Raw genomic sequence first — 17,223 nt, 5'->3', positions numbered from 1 at the left:
AGCTGACATTTTCAGAACAAAATTTAATCTGAAAACTGGAAGCATGAAAAATGTTGGTTTTCTCACTCATAAGTGTGTGTATCTGTTTGTGTGAGAGTGTGGATGGAGGGAGTTGTCTCAAAATCAACCTTATCATAGGGCATAGCTACTGCCTCCCTATAATATCATACTTCTTACTATTTTTATTTTTTTTTTATTTTTTTCTCACACTTTAAGGGTTGGGCAGCAGTGGAACTGATCTCCTGTAGAACAACATGACCAAAGAAGAGGAGGAGCTCTTATCTTAACCGCCCTACAACCCTTGGGATATACACAGGAGAGGTACTGACAAGGCCCCAGCTATTATGGGCTGGGCAACTTCTATGAGATACCGGATACCATCAGGTATAGGAGTTTGTGGTTTGGTGCTGAAGGCCAAAGACTATAAAAAATAAACTATATGATATTGTAATGGGCCACCATTAAGTGTTGTCAAGGTATTGAAAGGGTGGATAGAGGAGATAACGTGTTAAAGGGGTTTTAAATTTATGAGCCAAATGGCCCAAGCCCCCTGGTCAAAGCATGTAGGCTCTATGGTTGTGTGGAGCTACAGGGTTACCCTAGATATTACTAATATAGCGGCTAAGGGTTGGTTGTAGACAGAGTTCGAGTAAAACAGGAGAAGTGGGTTTGTGTGAACCTGAGGAAGCAGAGACAGAGAGGCAGCCTTTCCTGTTGGGCACCGAGCTGGCTGGTGGGGGGGCTCACTGGGGGATTTTCCAGCAAGGAAACTCCCTGTGTGCTCTATGTTGCTACTGCTCCTCAGGCAAACAGGACTTTGTGTATGTTTCTGTAAATAAACAGATTCGCCAAGGATTACCATCTCCTTGATTTCCCATCCAAATGCCGCCACCCCACAAGGCCTTCATTTCAGCCTTCCACTCAGCCCAAGAGCCAACACTATTATTTCAGAAGTTGTCTATGATCTGATCATATGATCATATAATTAAAGACAGCAATGTAAATGGATATATATGAGGGGGTGCCCAGGAACTCTCACATTTCCTGATTTTTCAGTGCTTCTCTGGGCAAGTTTAGCACCCTCTTAGCATAGGTTATTTTTATGTTTATTTTTTCTAGGTTTTCTAGGAAAAAGGAGATAAACTAAATATTCTCAAATCTGGAACATATTGACTAAGCTGCTACCCTGGAAAGTATTTTCACATGCATCAAAGTGAAGTGTGATCCCTGCTTTATTCAATCCATACCTGACAAAAAAGGCACACACTCAATCTATGTGTACAACACAGGATACCTTCTTTTGGAATGCTAGAAAATCATGTGCAGAAAATGATAGCATGTTAAATATCATACCCATGACTAGAACACAGAGCTTTTGGTTCTATAACCAGGGCCTACTCCTCAATACCACCTCTGGAGGCATCATTCAGCACCTCTGTGGGTTATTTACCCACCTTGAAAAAAATGTAGCTAATAATGCTTTTCACATACCAGTAGATTTCAAAGCTCTTCACAATGATGAGTTAGTGTCATTACTCCCACTTTACAGTAAGTCCAGCTGAGGCCTTGTCTGCACTAGAGCATTCAGCCATTTGTGCTTCAGTTGGTTGTTTGACACCCACACAAGCCACTTGTGTACATTTGCATCCACAGTAGGACTTTCTAACACCAATTAAAGGAGGCCCCGGTGGGCCAGCTTGTACTCTGCCCTGGTCCCGAGGCCCGCCGGGGATATCAGTTGGCGGCTCCTTCATGGGGCCGTGAGCACGGGCGTGTACTTGGCGCGGTTCACATCTGTCCCTAGCACCTGCCCTTTCTGTGGTGAGAAGGAGACCTTGGCGCACATTTATTTGGAGTGTGCCAGGTTGCAGCCCCTGTTCCGGCTCCTCCTGAATATTTTCTTGCGTTTTTGGTTGCACTTTTCCCCTCACCTTTTTGTCTACACGCTCCCCATCCGTGGCCCCACAAAGTCACGGGATCTCCTTCTCAGCCTCCTCTTGGCCCTGGCCAAACTGGCCATCTACAACACCAGGGAGAGGAGGTTGGCCGACGGGATTTCCTGTGACTGTAGGGCCTATTTCCATTCCTCCGTCTGTTCACGCATCCGGGCAGAGTTCCTCTGGGCGGCGTCCACTGGCTCCCTTGACGCCTTTGAGGAGCCGTGGGCGTTGTCCGGGGTTCTCTGCTCAGTGTCCCCATCAGGTTCCCTTCATTTAGCCCTATAACCTCACTCCCGATCCTGTTTTTTCATTAGTTGCCCCCGTAATTAATTGGTGTCCCAGACCTGTGGGTCCTCCCCTTAGGCTGGGGGGAGGCCCTCTAGAAGTGGGCGGGCGATGCCAATAGGACCAATTCAAGGAGGCTGGCTGCAGCCTTAGCCAGCATCCTTAGTCAGCGAACCTCCTTAGTTTGTGAGCTGAGAGTTCCCTCTTTGTTCCCCATCATGTCTCCTCCAGTCATGCTGCCAATGGGTTCCTCCTTCCAAAACTAGACCCCTGGAAAGTCCCTCTCTAGCTCCACAACCCTTCAGCTCCTTGCCATGCCTCCACATAGCAGTCTCCTCTCCTCTGGCCAAAAAATCAGCCTTACTTGGAGAAACTACCACTTCTCCATGATAAGCCACACAAAACTGCAAAGCCAGGGCTAATCACTTATGCAAATGCATCTTTATAGTTATCTGTCGCCAGTGAATCCCACCCCAATTTGTGTGCTTAACCACCTATTGTGTCTTGTCATAAACACAGATTGTGAGCTTTCTGGGGCATAGACGTTGTTTTATTTGGTTGTGAAATGGGACTTTGATCCATGATTGCGACTTCTAGGTGGTACCACAATATAAATAATATTATATATTAATAATACATTACTTTTTTAAAATACTATGTTAACAGAAAGTTAGGATTTCAAAGTCAAGCACTCAGAAGTTAGGATATGCCAGAATTAAGGTTGCATTAAATCCCCTTGTGTGTATACGCTATAATACAGTCTTTAATTACAAAATCATTTGCTGTTTTCCGCAGGACTCCTGTCTCATTCAGTGCATGAAATGGATGGTGTTCAGGGAATTAATCGGGTTTATAGCGAATGAGGCAGTTGTCTATAGGCTCCCTGCCTCATTTGTGGCAGAAGTTGGAAGTAAATGCAACTGAGATCAATGGGAGCTGTGCTCTGTACATAGGAAGCAGTATACAATGCTAAGTATGCTGAAAAATCAGGACCTATGTGTTTCAAGTTGGTCACCCAAAATTAGAGTTCAGGCATGAAAATACATCAGTGTACGTTTGGCCTTATTCTCTCTGATCCTGAGTTCTCCATGTGTAAAATGGGGGAATAGCTCCCTACCTTACAGAGGTGTTGTGAGGAGGAGTTCGTTATTGTTTGTGAAGCACTCAGGTATTATGGTGACCAGCACCATAGAAATGCCCATGACAAAATTAATAATTCTGTATTCAGTGCAGGATTTGGGTGCTGGGCAGTAAATGAGGCCTGGGGCCACACTTTGAATGATGCAGATAAAAAGAAATATTGACTAGTTACCCATTCAGTGTGCACCATGGATCCTGTGGAAAAAATAGTTTGTGATCATTAATTAAGATCATATCATAATGTATACACACAAGGGTGCTGAATTAAGGTTACAGGCAAACTTAATTCTAGCATTTCTTAACTGTTGAGCTCTTGGCTTTGCAACCTTAATGTTCTTTTAACATATTTTTTTAAATGTAATAAAATACTAGTAACAGGACTGGAATTCTTATGAAGCAGTTCCAGAAATAAAGGCTCCTACATGTGTGCTAAAGCAGCTGTTAGGTGCTGAATATAGGAGCACCCTTAAATTCAAAACTTAAACCAACCAATTAAGGGCATTATGTTTTCTTGATCATGTGCACACTTTCTCTTACACATACATGCACACACACACAATACCTTGTCCTGCTTCCAGCGTAGATAAGGACTGAAATCACCAAGTGGCACCAGTGTGAGCAGAATTAAACCTCTACATGTCAAACCAAAATTAATTAGCTACTTAATTAATCACAACTTTTGATCTCTAAATGTAGCTGGTGCATGTATTTTCAATGGCACTGAAGTCTGTGGATAGTTTGAAGGGGCAGTAAGCTGCCATTTTTGAGCTAGAGGGACACGAAACATTAGATAAAATTCCAATTTTTTAAAATTCAGGGTAATTTTTTAATTGTAATTTAAAAATCTTTTGTTCAGACTTTACAGAACTTCTTTTTCTTTGCAATCAGAATAAATTTGGCATTGTTTGAGGCCTATGGAATGCTCCAAGCCAAAATGATAGATTATAAAGAGGCTTAAATAAGGCCTATAATAGGTTTATTATGGATGTCACAAATGTGTTTTCACGCCTGTTCACTTTGTGGGTTTATAATTTTGGGTTAGCATCTCACATTTTCTAGGGCATTCAGCTGTTTGGCCCTGTTGCTGTTCAGCATTTTCATTGCATTCTATGTGTGTCTATCTGTCTCTCTTGCTCTTCATCTCTCTTGCTCCCCCTCATTCTCAGGTGGAAAGACTGCGATTGGGTTACACTCTCATCCATTCTTGCAGGGCTCAGGGCCCTCTCTTGGCCTCCACGCTAGACTCTCCCTTTGTGCCGTTGCTTGGTAACTGGGAAAGGGGGATGGGGCAGGCTACAGGAGGGAAAGATGGGTTGTAGGGGGGAGGGAGTTGTGTGAGCAATTGAAGTGTGTGCAGCTTGTGTAATCCTTCAGGCGGACTCTGCATGCTGATTAGATCCAGACTGGCGAAAGCAAAGGCCAGGCATGGAGCCTTGGCCAGCTCGCACAGACACAGGACTAAGGTATTTGGAAAGAATCCCTACCCAAGGCACACTATGGATGCTTCAAGGAGTGGTATGAGACGCTCAATAGGGGACAAATCCTGCTTCCCCCCTTCCCCACCAGTCAGTACTGATCCCAGTACATAGGACCCTACCAAATTCACAGCCATGAAAAATGTGTCATGGACTGTGAAATCTGGTCTTCCCCTGTGAAATCTGATCTTTTGTGTGCTTTTACCATACAGATTTCACAGGAGGAGACCAGTGTTTCTCAAATTAGGAATCCTGACCCAAGAGAGAGTTGCAGGGGGGTCACCAGGTTATTTTAGGGGGCTTGCAGTATTGCCACCCTTACTTCTGCACTGACTTCAGAACTGGGAGGCCAGAGAGTGGCAGCTGTTTGCTGGGCACCCAGCTCTGAAGGCAGTGTCCCACCAACACCAGCAGCACAGAAGTAAGGGTGGCAATACCATACCATGCCACCCTTGCTTCTGTGCGGCTGCTGAAGGTGGCTCTGCCATCAGAGCTGGGCTCCTGGTCAGCAGCCACTGCTCTCCAGCTGCCCAGCTCTGAAGGTAGGGTGACCAGATGTTCCAATTTTATAGGGACAGTCCTGATATTTAGGGCTTTTTCTTATATAGGCTCTTATTACCCCCCAGCCCTGTCCCAGTTTTTCACACTTGCTATCTGGTCACCCTATCTGAAGGTAGCACTGCTGCCAGCAGCAGTGAAGAAGGGTAGGAGTACTGCAACCCCCACCCCTCCTACAATAACCTTGCGGACACCCCCCTTCCACACAACTCCTTTTTGGATCAGGACACCTACAATTACAACACTGAAATTTCAGATTTAAATAGCTGAAATCATGAAATTTATGATTTTTTAAATCCTATGAGCATGAAATTGACCAAAATGGACTGTGAATTCGGTAGGGCCCTACCAATACACTTAGTATGCTGCTGGATGATGCTATGCTGCAAAGTGGTGTCCATGAATCAGTAAGGGGTGCTTTCCTTTGCCTCAGTAAGGACAGAAATTGCTCTCCAGTTTACAGGGAGTGGTACGCTACAAGGAGCAATGTGGGTGATTTGGCATGGGGCATTCTGCCCTCAGTAATGACTCCTGGGCCATGGCCTTGTGCTAGGATGTATGCTGGAATGCAGAGAGTGGTGGTGTTTAAAAAAACATGAAGCCCTAACCTTGGCTCTTGGGGTCCTAAGGATCCCGTCACTTTTCTCAATCATCGGCTTGTTATCCCCATGGTCCTGGCCAAATCTCAATGTAGGTTGTTTCTGCCTCTTTACATTCACTGTACAGTGTCCATCATATATATGATTCTCCTTATTTTTTAGCGTTAAATAGCTGCAACCTACTGCCCCAGAAGTGGCTGCATTTCCGTCGCAGCTGAATTCTTAGGATTTCTTTGGTACTTAAGGAATGGGAGATACATTATTAGTAAGTTTTGAGTAAAACCCTTAGGAACTGCAGTCCCATCTATACCTCTCTGGCTTGCTTTACTCCCTTCTAGGCCAGCCCCCTCTCAGAGATACATGGGGGTCTTTGCTCTCAAGCCCCACCCCTTGTCCTGGACCTACATGGAGGCCTCACTCTCTCTCCTGCTTCAGGAACACGGGATTGCTCAGCACTCCAGTTCCTGAGAGATCCAATCCATTTCTTCCCTCACTTTTCTCTCAGATTCGGTTGCTCCTGGGTCTGTCTTGCCAAAAAAACTCCAAGCTTCTCCCATTCCTTTGTATTGGGGAGTGGGAAGGGAGGAGAAATCGCAGGAAACTGGGGAAAGAAAGGGGAGTGGAGCGAGACAGATTTGGGGAGAGGAGGGAGCCAGGAAAGGAGTGGGACACCATCTATGTCACCTGATTTCAGATGCAGGCTCTCAGGGGAGGGGGTCTGTGGCTCAGAGAGACAAAGATGTTCAGATGATTCCTGATATTATCTTTGCCTCCCCCCCCAACTTTCTGTGGAGCCCCTGACCGAGTCCCCCTCTCCCTCTAGTACACTGACTGACTGCAGGGGCCACTCTTGGGTCGCTCCCCTCTGCCTCTCCCGGGGGTCTGTTTGGGGGGGAGTTTGGAGAGGGACTCGGGGCGCTCGCAGCCCACAACTAAGCTGCGGGACGAGCCCGCGTGGCCAGGGCCTTCTGCCGCCCCCAGAGCACGCGCCCCCCGCTGAGGCTCGCCCCCGCGCTCCCTCTTTCCAGCCGTCTCCCTCGCCCCTCTTTCTCCTCCTCCCCCCACCCCTCCCCGGCGCTGCTCCCACGCGCTGCCCCCGCCCGCTCGCGCCGGGCTCGGAAGAGAAACATTTTGTCTAGCGGGAGGTGACGGCGGGGGGCGCTTCGGAAATGGGAGGCGGCTAAGGGCGGCCGCCGCCGGAGCGATGGGCGAGCGGCGGGGCGGGCTGGGCGGCGTTTGAACGCGGGGGGCTGCGCTGCTCCAAGGCCCCGCGGCCATCGCTGCTCCAGCGGCCGCCGCCTCAGCAGCCCGGGGCCACGGAGCCAGGAGGCGGACGGAGGAAAGGGGCGTATTTAGGGCCCTTCCCCCCACCCTGCGCCCCCAGTCGGCCTCCTCCCGGGAGCTTGCGGTGAGTCCCGCGCCTGCTCGGGCTGCGCCTGCCCCCGCCTGTCATTGTCTCCCTCTCGCGCCCCCCCCCACGCGTGTCGGCCCCTGGCTGGGGGGGGGCGAGGGGCAAAGCTGCGGGGGCGGCGGGGAGAGGCAGGACCGCTGCTTAACCCCGCCGGTGCCAGCCCAGGCCGTGCCCGTGCGGCGCTGCCCGCTCCGGCGGGGGGCAGGGTCCTGCAGCCCCGGGGGGCTGTGGCAGAGCGCGGCGGTCCCTGCTGGCAGCATCCCCGGTGTCTTGCCCGGCGCGGTTGCGCTCCCTGAGCGCCCCCCCCCCGGTAGGGGGCGGGGGAGGGGGGGCTGCCTCGGGTCTGGGGGTCTGTCCAGTCTCCTCCCACGCCGCGGGGGGCCAGAGCGCTCACGACGTGACGTCACCCTCCGGGTCCCTTGCTGCAGCCAGCCCCGGCCTCGCCGCCGCCAGGGGAAAGTCGGGCTGTGGGGTCCGAGCGGCGCTTGGGGGAGCCGGGATGCGGGGCAGCTGGGTACGGGCTGCAGCGGGGTGGGTGGGGGGGTTCTGAACGTGCAACCCGACGCCGTGCAAGAGCAACGCTGGAAAAGCCCCGGGCAAACGTGTTGTATTACGGGGGTGTCTCCACCTTCTCCTGCCCCCCTCAGATCATCCCCGGCTCATCTTGGCAAATTCCTTTCCCAGAATTGGCTCTGAGCTGTTGGTTCCTTTCCAGGTGCAGTTTGGGGAGAGGCAGAAACAATTTTTGGTTCTCTTCCGAGTCCTGGTGATTCCCATATGATCTGTTCAGGAGAATAGGCTCAGGAAGAAGGTTTACTCAATCCCCATCTTCCCACTCCACCATGGTGGGGACCCACCACCAGCCCACTACTCTGAAATTCTTCCAAGAAAAACCACTAGGTTGCTGCCAGGGCACCAGAGTGCAGACAACTGGCCTGCAAGGGGGTTGTCATCAGTCTGGCCGTTGTGGTCCATTCCACTTGGCCATGGTCATCTTGCTTGTTACGTTGGCTATTCAGTTGCTGTTGGTCCTGGAATTGATCACTATGTTTCCCATGGTGTCCTCACTGTTTTATCTGCAGGTGGGCCACCATGTTTGTTTTGTTCTGTGTGCCATTAGTTTGTGGTTGTGTTGGTCGGTGTTGCCCAGTGGGTTTCTGTGGTTTTGAGCATTTGGTCACCATTGCATAACTATGCATTATCGCTGCATACTGTTGAGTCACATATGGATTGTCTTTTATGATGGCCATTGAGTTGCTATTGTGTTGGCCAGTTTCTTAATGTTATTTATCATGTTTCTCTTTGTGTTGTGAGTGGTTTGGTCTCTGCTAACTGTTGAGCTGCCCATACTATTACTGTGAGGTTGTTCATTGCTTTATGACTAATAAAAGCTCTTCTGTCCTGCTCTGGTTATGCAACCTTTTACCCTTATCCAGATACTTCTTCATTATCCCTGGAAGACATATCTGTAATTTAAGCAAATGGGTGAGGCCATGCTGCAACCCATTATCACAGTTGAGTTGTGGATGGAGATGGTCAAATTATTAACTGAGATTAATTTATTTAAGGAATTTCACTTTCTTCTTGTGAATATACCTTGCTCAAGTAATTATTTTCATGTTTCTTGTGATTGTATAATGACTCATTTGTGTGAATAAATGTCAACCGTTGGTTATTAGTGACTTGCTTGCTCTGTTCCCTGACTGGATGATCTGGTCTTTCTCAGTAGAAGAACCCCTTTTCCATTTGTGATCTCTGGAAAATTGTTTGAATTCTTGACTGAGCTTTTCAATAGGGCTGTGAAGGAACATTCAATGCTAAGGCTGTCACCCAAAGCAATAAAACTCACTCCGACATTTGCAAATTAAATATTATGCATCCTAATGATAAAACGTGCTGATCCTCTTCTACTGTAGTAATCCCCCTCCCCTCAGATACTGGTAGATGATTCTTATGTCCTTAACTTAGGGCTTGTCTACATAGAATTACATTGGAAATTTAGTGGCATAGTTATACTGGAATAACTCCCCATATAGACACTTTTATTCTGGAATATGAGTGTCCACATGTGGAGTTATACCAGCATAACTATAACAGTATAATATGCAGTCCTCAGTATTGCACTGATCACTTTTCCAGCTCTGTCCCATTGCAAATTTCTGTGTGATTCGTCTTTTTCTCTGGTGTCTTTTTGTTGCTTCTGCTCTCCAGGCATGTCCTTTCCATTGAGAATCTGAGTTTCAGATTATTTTCCCTCAATATGTTAGCTGGATTTGTCCAGGTTTTGTTATTTCCTGCCCATGTCTCTAATCTCTCTTGGTCATATGAACTACTCTGTTGTCCTCTGCGGGTTTTGCAACTCCTTTCGGTTTAGTATCATCAGATCCTCAGCTACAAGATACCCTAGAAATGCAAAATATTTTTCATATATTTATCACTTCATCTTTGCTGCATTTTCTTAAGGTGGAATTTTACCAGTGAAACAGTAACTTATTTTTTGGCTGTTGAAAGGGTAAAAACTAAGTACAAAATATCAACCCTTTATAAAATTCTTAAAGGCTAATAGCCTGAGGGGAAAGTCAAATACTCTGATTATGATTAAAATAGAAAGTGCCTATGAGAAAGTGTTCTTAAACACCTCCTGGGCCACTTTCCGGTTATCTTCACTGCAGAGTTAACCCACGTGATCTCCTCCCAGTCGTCCTAGCCTGGGTGTGAGCAGATACGTTGCCAAGCTGTATCTTTGTTACTGTGTGCTCAATGGAACTGCATTCACCCATATGTGTTGCTAGGACTTCTGGGGGCACATCCTAGGGTTTTTTTGTGCTGCAGTAAGTTGAACTGCTCTATGATTCTTTCCCAGTGAATTGTGGGAGAACTCATCTTCTCTTCTGCATACAGGAGGAATTATGGGAAGGCACTGGAGGACTGTAGGCTCTCAAGTGATTTAGCCTGCATCCTGAGTCATGGCAAAGTGGATGGATTACCAGCTCAGGTGAAAGTCTCACTTGGATATTAGCTGTACCCCCAGCTGGGCCAAATAGCTGAGGTTAAAAGCACCACTAACCTTGGGTGAGGAGGGGTTTGTTTGTGGGTAGGAGTGGGCTTAGAGGTAACACCTGAATAGGAGCCTAGGTTAACTCCACAGTGAAGACATGTCATTTGAAAGGGGTTTCTTCTGACTACAATAATTTGTTATTGTAGGGCCTTGTGTGTGCAGCTGTTTGTTACTGTCTCTGATGAGAGAATGTTTTTGTGTTTTTTTGTTTTTTGGATGGATTGGAATGGGACCATATTTTCTCCCGGTAAACACAAGGGTAACTACGTTGTCGTCTTTGGGCAGTTTTAGCTAATAATATCCCAGTTGGGTTTTGCTGAGGGAGGGCAGGCAAGTGTTGCCACTCTTCCCCCACGTTCATTGCCCAGATGATGTCATTTGTCAGGGATCAGTCTAGCTGGGAGATTTCAGGCTACAATGATTCTTTGCCTTACAAGCTGCCTTTGAGAACGGAGATTTCTTCAAGGATACCTCCTGATTTTTTTGTTAGATGGATTTTAAAGCTTGAGTGGACCATTATGACCATATAATATGACCCCTCAGTTGCCGAGCAAAGAGCATAGAACTCACCCAGTGATTCCTTCATGAAGACCATAACTTCTGGTGGAACTAGAGTGTATCTTTTAGATAGATATTCTGTCTTCATTTAAAGATTTCAAGTGATGAAGAATCCACCACACTCCTTAGTAAGCTGTTTCAGCGGTTAATTACCCTGACTGTTAAAAATGTGCATCTTATTTCCTATTTGAAGCTTCAGCTTCCAGCAGTTGGATCTAGTCTGCTACATAAAAGGGCCCTTTGCTTTCAAAAATCTTCTTGCCATGTAGGTACTTACAGACTGTGATCAAGTTGCTTTCTAACCTTTTTGATAAACTAAATAGATTGAGCTTCTTAAGTCTCTCTCTTTATAAGGCAGGTTTTCCCGACCTAAAATCTTTCTTATAATTATTTTTCTGAATCCTTTTCAGTGTCTCAACATCTATTTTGAAGTGTGGGCATGAGAACTGAACACAGTATTCCACTAGTGATCTCACCAGTGCTGTATACAGAAATAATAGCATCTCCCTACTGCTACACAATATTCTTCTGTTCATACATCCATGGATTTCACTAGCTGTCTTAGCCATAGCATTGCACTGGGAGCTCATGTTCAGTTTGTTATCCACCATGACCCACAAGACCTTTTCAGAGTCAGTGCTTCCCAGGATACAGTCTCCCTTCCTGTGAGTGTAACCTGCATTCTTTGTTCCTTGATGTATGACCTTCCATTTGGCTGTATTAAAATTCATGAACCCATTTTACCAAGAAATCCAGATTGCTCTGTATCTGATCTATCTGTCCTTACCATTATTTATTACTCCACCAATCTTTGTATCATCTGCAAATTTATCCAGGATTTTCCATCAGACAGTGCCTCCTTCAGTAATAGTTTTATCCTGAGATAGACCACAGTTGTGCCTTTATATAAGCTTTCAATAGACTGATTCCCCACGTACTCACTAGGGAAACATCCTAGTTATTCTTATGACACTGGGTTCATGTGTTAGTGTTTTCACTAGTTAAGGGGCAGGCCGTGTTTGTGCCTTGAGCACTTTTGTTACGTGCAGTGGTTTTGCCCACAGGTTGTCGAACAGTGCTTCATGTGGATGATGGTTATTCTAGGTTATATCACAATTTCCAGTCTAGAAGTGCTTCTGTAGGCTACTGTTTCACTTGCATAGGCTACTGCTGTCCCAAGTGCCTTGAGGGATTATGGTATCCAGAGATTAAATCATAGTTTTTCATTAGGCAACCTGTCTAAAGGTGACAGTTATTCCCAGGTTTAGAACATGATTGTCTCCCATGTGGTCTCTTTATGGCTGATGGTTTCATTTAGGGTTAGGACATGGTTACTCAAAAAAACATTGCCCAATAATTTGTGCCCTTTGCACACTATCTTCCACAGAGCTTCCTTTTGCCTGGTGGGCAGCTGTGACCTAATGCTGAGTGAAACCCATTACATAGTGGGTAACTGCATGATGGACAACTGTGACCTGACCAGGTTAACTCATTACCAGGGGATATTTCCTGATGGGCAATCAAGATTTAGGCCAGGATTGCTCTGTTACGTTGTGACGGTGCTTTCTGATGGTGGATGATCATGACTGTGTTCTCCAGAGAAGATATCTGTTGACAAACATCTGTGGCATAGCTGTAACCGGAACCATCACCTTTACAGGCCCTTCCTGAGAGGCTGCTATGGCCTAACCTTGATTGCCGAACGAGGGACATTCATACATTGAGTCTCCAGCTTTTCCTCTGGTGGCCCTTAATGAGTGGGATTTGGGCTCTCAGGAGCTCAGAGGGAAAAGTGTTTTTTTTTTTTGTTTGTTTGGTTTTTTTTTCTGTTTAATCTCCTAGTGTTGACAACCAAGTAACAGGCAGGTACAGCTTTGGATGTGCCATACAAGTGAGAGGTACCTGCACCTTCTTCATAAAATCACTAGTGAGATCATTCCAGTTAATGTACGGTATCGTGTAGGGCATCTGTCCCTCTCCAGCTTTAGGTGCTGGTTGGGTGATGACAGGTCTCTGGTTAACAAGGGCTGACAGGCTTCATGTTTCTGGTCATTGAGTCCTGGCTGATTGCCAACTCAGAACTGTCAGCAGAGATTTTGGGGATACCCAACAACCCAAAGTTGATCTTTGCTTTGGTACTCGTCTCCCGGGGCTCAGGTACCCATTTAAGCATGATGAGGCCAACTTCAAACATTGACTGTGCTGTGACTAGGGAGACCATGAAGACTTAGAATCACAGAACTTAGTACAGGAACACTCCATCAGGTTTCCCCCAACCCAAAGTCTAGGGACGAGGGCAGGACTATTCTTCATGTTCCATTTTGTAGGGTTCCTGCTTCTCAATATTCCAAGCAATAGGGCTATAGTCTATTCTGGTATGGAGATGGCTCTCACAGCCTTCAGATGCCTCAGTGCTATAGGACAGTTTCTGTGTAGATTTTCCTTGGCTCATCTCACCCCTTTCCTTCTAGTTCTCTCCACTTATTCCCCCCCCCCCAAATTTCTCTCCCATTGGGGCTTTTGCATCTCAGACACTTGCAGAGAGTTTTTTAGGTCCTCCCTCAGTCATGGCTTCAGTGAGGCCAGTGGATTTTACTGTTTGAATCAATCCCCAGTACTTAACCCCTCCAGCCAACTGAGCTTCTCTGTACTTCTTCTCTGAGCTCCCTCTAGTTTGTCACTATCTTTCTGGGATGGAGGAGACCAGAACTGAGTACAGTATCCCAAGTGGGGTCTCCCTATAGTACCCACAGAATTAAGTATATGCAGAAAAAGCAGAAGTGTTCAGTACATATTTCTGTTCTGTATTTGGGAGAAAAAGATGATAAGACTCTTTCAATTCCAGTTGTGTCTCTGGAGGATGTGAAACAGAAGCTATTAAAGTTAGACATTTTTAAATTTGCAGATCTGGATAACTTGCATCCAAGAGTTTTAAAAGACTTGGCTGAGGGGCTTGCTGCAACATAGATGTTGATTTTTAGTAAGACTTGGAATACTCGGGAAGTTAGAAGACTGGAAGACAGCTAATGTTGTGCCAATATTTAAAAAGGTTAACCAGGATGACCCAGGTAATTTGTAGGCTTGTCAGTCTGACATCAATCCAAGGCAAGATAATGGAGTGGCTGACACAGGACTCAGTTAATAAAGAATTAAAGGATGGCATTAATTATAATACCTGTCAACATGGATTTGTGGAAAATAGATCTGTCAAATTAACTTAGTATCTTTTTTTGATGAGATTACAAGTTTGATACATGTAATAGTGTTGATGTAATATACTTAGACTTCTGTGAGGCATTGATGTGGTACCATATGACATTTTGATTTAAAAAAACTCAAATTATATAAAATTAACATGACATGCATTAAATGGATTAAAAGCTGGCTAACTGATAGGTCTCAAAATGTAATTTGTAAATGTGAAAGCATCATTGAAGAGGTGCATTTCTGGTGGGGCCACACAAGGTCCAGTTCTTGGTCCTATACTATTGACCTGGAAGAAAACATAAAATCATCACTGATAAAGTTTGCAGATGACACCACAAAATGGGGGAATGGTAAATATTAAAGAGTACAGGTCACTGATACAGAGTGATTTGGATAGCTTGGTAAGGTTGGCTCAAGCAAACAATATGCATTTTAATATGGCTAGATATATACATCTGGGAACAAAGAATGCAAGCCGTACTTATATGCAGGAGCAGCTCCAGAGCAGTGGAGCTGCAGGTTTTGCCTGGAGCCGGAGCCGGAGCACAGCTCCAAAGCCCTGATTATATGATATGGGACTCTGTTCTGGGAAGCAATGGCTTAGTGGTTTGCGGGGAGGGTTAGCTCAGTGGTTTGAGCATTGGCCTGCTAAATCCACGGTTGTGAGATCAATACTTGAGGGGGCCATTTAGGGATCTGGGGCAAAAATCTGTCTGGGGATTGGTCCTGCTTTGAGCAGCGGGTTGGACTAGATGACCTCTGAGGTCCCTTCCAACCCTGCGATTCTATGAGAACAAGATTTGGGAGTCATGATTGATAATCAGCTGAATATGAGCTCCCAGTGTGATGCTGTGGCCAAAAGGACTAATGCAATACTTGGATGCATAAATGGGAATCTTGACTAGATGCAGAGAAGTAATTTTACCTTTGTATTTGTCACTGGTGCAATCACTGCTGGAATGCTATGTCCAGGTCTGGTGGCCACAATTCAAAAAGGTGTTGATAAATTGGAGAGGGTTCAGAGAAGAGCTTCAAGAATGATCAAAAGATTAGAAAACATGTGTTAGATTCAAGGAGCTCGAACTGTTTAGCTTGGCAAAGAAATGATTGTGGGGTGACTTGATTACAGTCGGAGTCCCTACACGAGGAACAAATACTTAATCCATCTAACAAAGAAAGTTATTACACGATCCAGTGGCTGGAATTCAGAATGCAAATAAGATGTCAATTTTTAACAGTGAGAATAAATAACCATTGGAACAATTTTCCAAGGGTCATGGTGGATTCTTGATCATTGGGAATTTTTAAATCAAGATTGGATGTTCTTCTAAAAGGTATGTTCTAGGAGTTATTTTGGGGAAAGTTTGAAGGCCTATGTTATACAGGGGACAGACTAAGTGATCACCATGGTCCTTTCTGGCCTTGGAATCTGTTAATCCATAAGGAGCCTTCAGTGGTGTTTTGTTTGTTTTTTTTTTTTTTTTTTTTTTTTTTTTTTTTTTTTTTTTGAAGGTCAAAAGGGAATGGACATACTGAATGCTGATATGTTAATGTGGAGGGGAAGGATGTAGCATTGTGGCTTCTCTGCATGTGGACTCGCTTTGACCCATGATTGTTACCAGATCTGCCGGTTACTTTGGGGAATGCTCATTTATTCAGGTTACTCTTGGGAGAGGGTCGGGGTGGGCTGGTCCTGTAATTCTATCAATGTACTGCTTGTGTCACATGCAGGACCGGCGCTAGGGTTTCTCGCGCCCTAGGCGCACGGCCATTTTGCTGCCCCCCACGCTGATCCCGGGGCTCTGGTGGAGCTGCCGCAGTCGTGCCTGCGGGAGGCCCACCGGAGCCGCGGGAGCAGCCGTCCGTCCGCAGGCATGACTGCGGCAGCTCCACCAAAGGACCCTCCGCAGGCATGCCTGCCTGCCGCTCCCCCGGCAATATGCCACCCCCTGATTAATCCTGGCGCCCTAGGCGATTGCCTAGGCTGCCTAAATGGTAGCGCCGGCCCTGGCCACATGTGCTTTCATACGGAGCTTTACTTCTCCCTTATGTAAGTCCCCTCCCAATGGAGCTATCCTGCAGTACCTAGGTTCCCTAGGGCAGGGTTTCTCCAGCCCCGGAACCAGATGAACACACACATATACATTAACAGAGCAAGTCTGAGTGGACCGGGTCAGTCAGCACTTTCAAGCTGACCCCCCCTTATATGTCCCTGGACTCAATGGGCTGGATCAAGCAGCACTTTCAATTGCCACCCTTGTGTGTCCCAGATTCGGCACATCCCTTTCCCCACTCACACATCACAATTATACTGGTAGTAATCTACTTGATGAGCAAACTTTCACCTGAGCTGCAGGGATCTTTAGCTCAGGTGAAAGAAGCTTTGCTGTTGAGTAAATGGGGGAAGCTAGAAACACAAAAGAGAGAGAGAAGCAACCAGCTTAACCATAAAAGTTATTTGTTGAACAATAGTGATAACCACACCAGGAGAGCCTAAACCAACATAACATACGTTATTGAAGGTTAATACCTAAGGTAGAGAGGAAAACAGAGAGAGAGAAAGAGGGGGATCTCACCGCTCCCTGAAGCTTGAACTAGTCGGGGTTCCCCGGTGATGGTGGTGGCTCAGGGTCCTGAGGGCAGGAGACAGGCAGAGCCCCCAGCATGATTAGTCAGGAGATGGAGTCCCAGTGGAACTGATGGATAGTTTGGATCAAAGGGCTTGGCTACAATTGTGAGTTACTGCACAATAAAGGAGCCCTGGGCGCACTAGCTCACTCCCCGTCCATGCTGGCACGGCACGTAGAGCACTCTGTCTCTGCGGCTACAGAGCTGCTGGTAGTCCGACTCAGCGAGAGGAATATCATTTGCTGCACCTTGGCTACAATGCACTGGCGTCAGTGCAAATGAGGTGTTGCGTTAGGCCTTGGCTACACTGGAGAGTTGCAGCGCTGGTGGTGGATTTACAGCGCTGCAACTTACTCACCGTCCA

The 17,223-nt window shown here is 46.5% G+C and overlaps 1 protein-coding gene across 3 annotated transcripts in view; it reads left to right on the top strand.

Moving 5' to 3' along the window:
- Positions 1-17,223, top strand: part of ATN1 (atrophin 1) — a 60,351-nt gene that overhangs the window by 1,474 nt on the left and 41,654 nt on the right. For 2 of the 3 annotated variants that reach the window (XM_050967154.1, XM_050967134.1), the window contains exon 1: positions 7,234-7,405. The gene's annotated coding sequence lies outside the window, so the exon portion shown is untranslated. Of the gene's footprint in view, positions 1-216; positions 322-7,233; positions 7,406-17,223 lie in introns of those variants that run through there. The other variant, XM_050967144.1, reaches the window with a different exon arrangement.

This window comes from Gopherus flavomarginatus, chromosome 1 (genome assembly GCF_025201925.1).
Source record: "Gopherus flavomarginatus isolate rGopFla2 chromosome 1, rGopFla2.mat.asm, whole genome shotgun sequence".
Taxonomy (NCBI): domain Eukaryota; kingdom Metazoa; phylum Chordata; order Testudines; family Testudinidae; genus Gopherus; species Gopherus flavomarginatus.
This window is presented reverse-complemented; position numbering and strand designations above follow the sequence as displayed.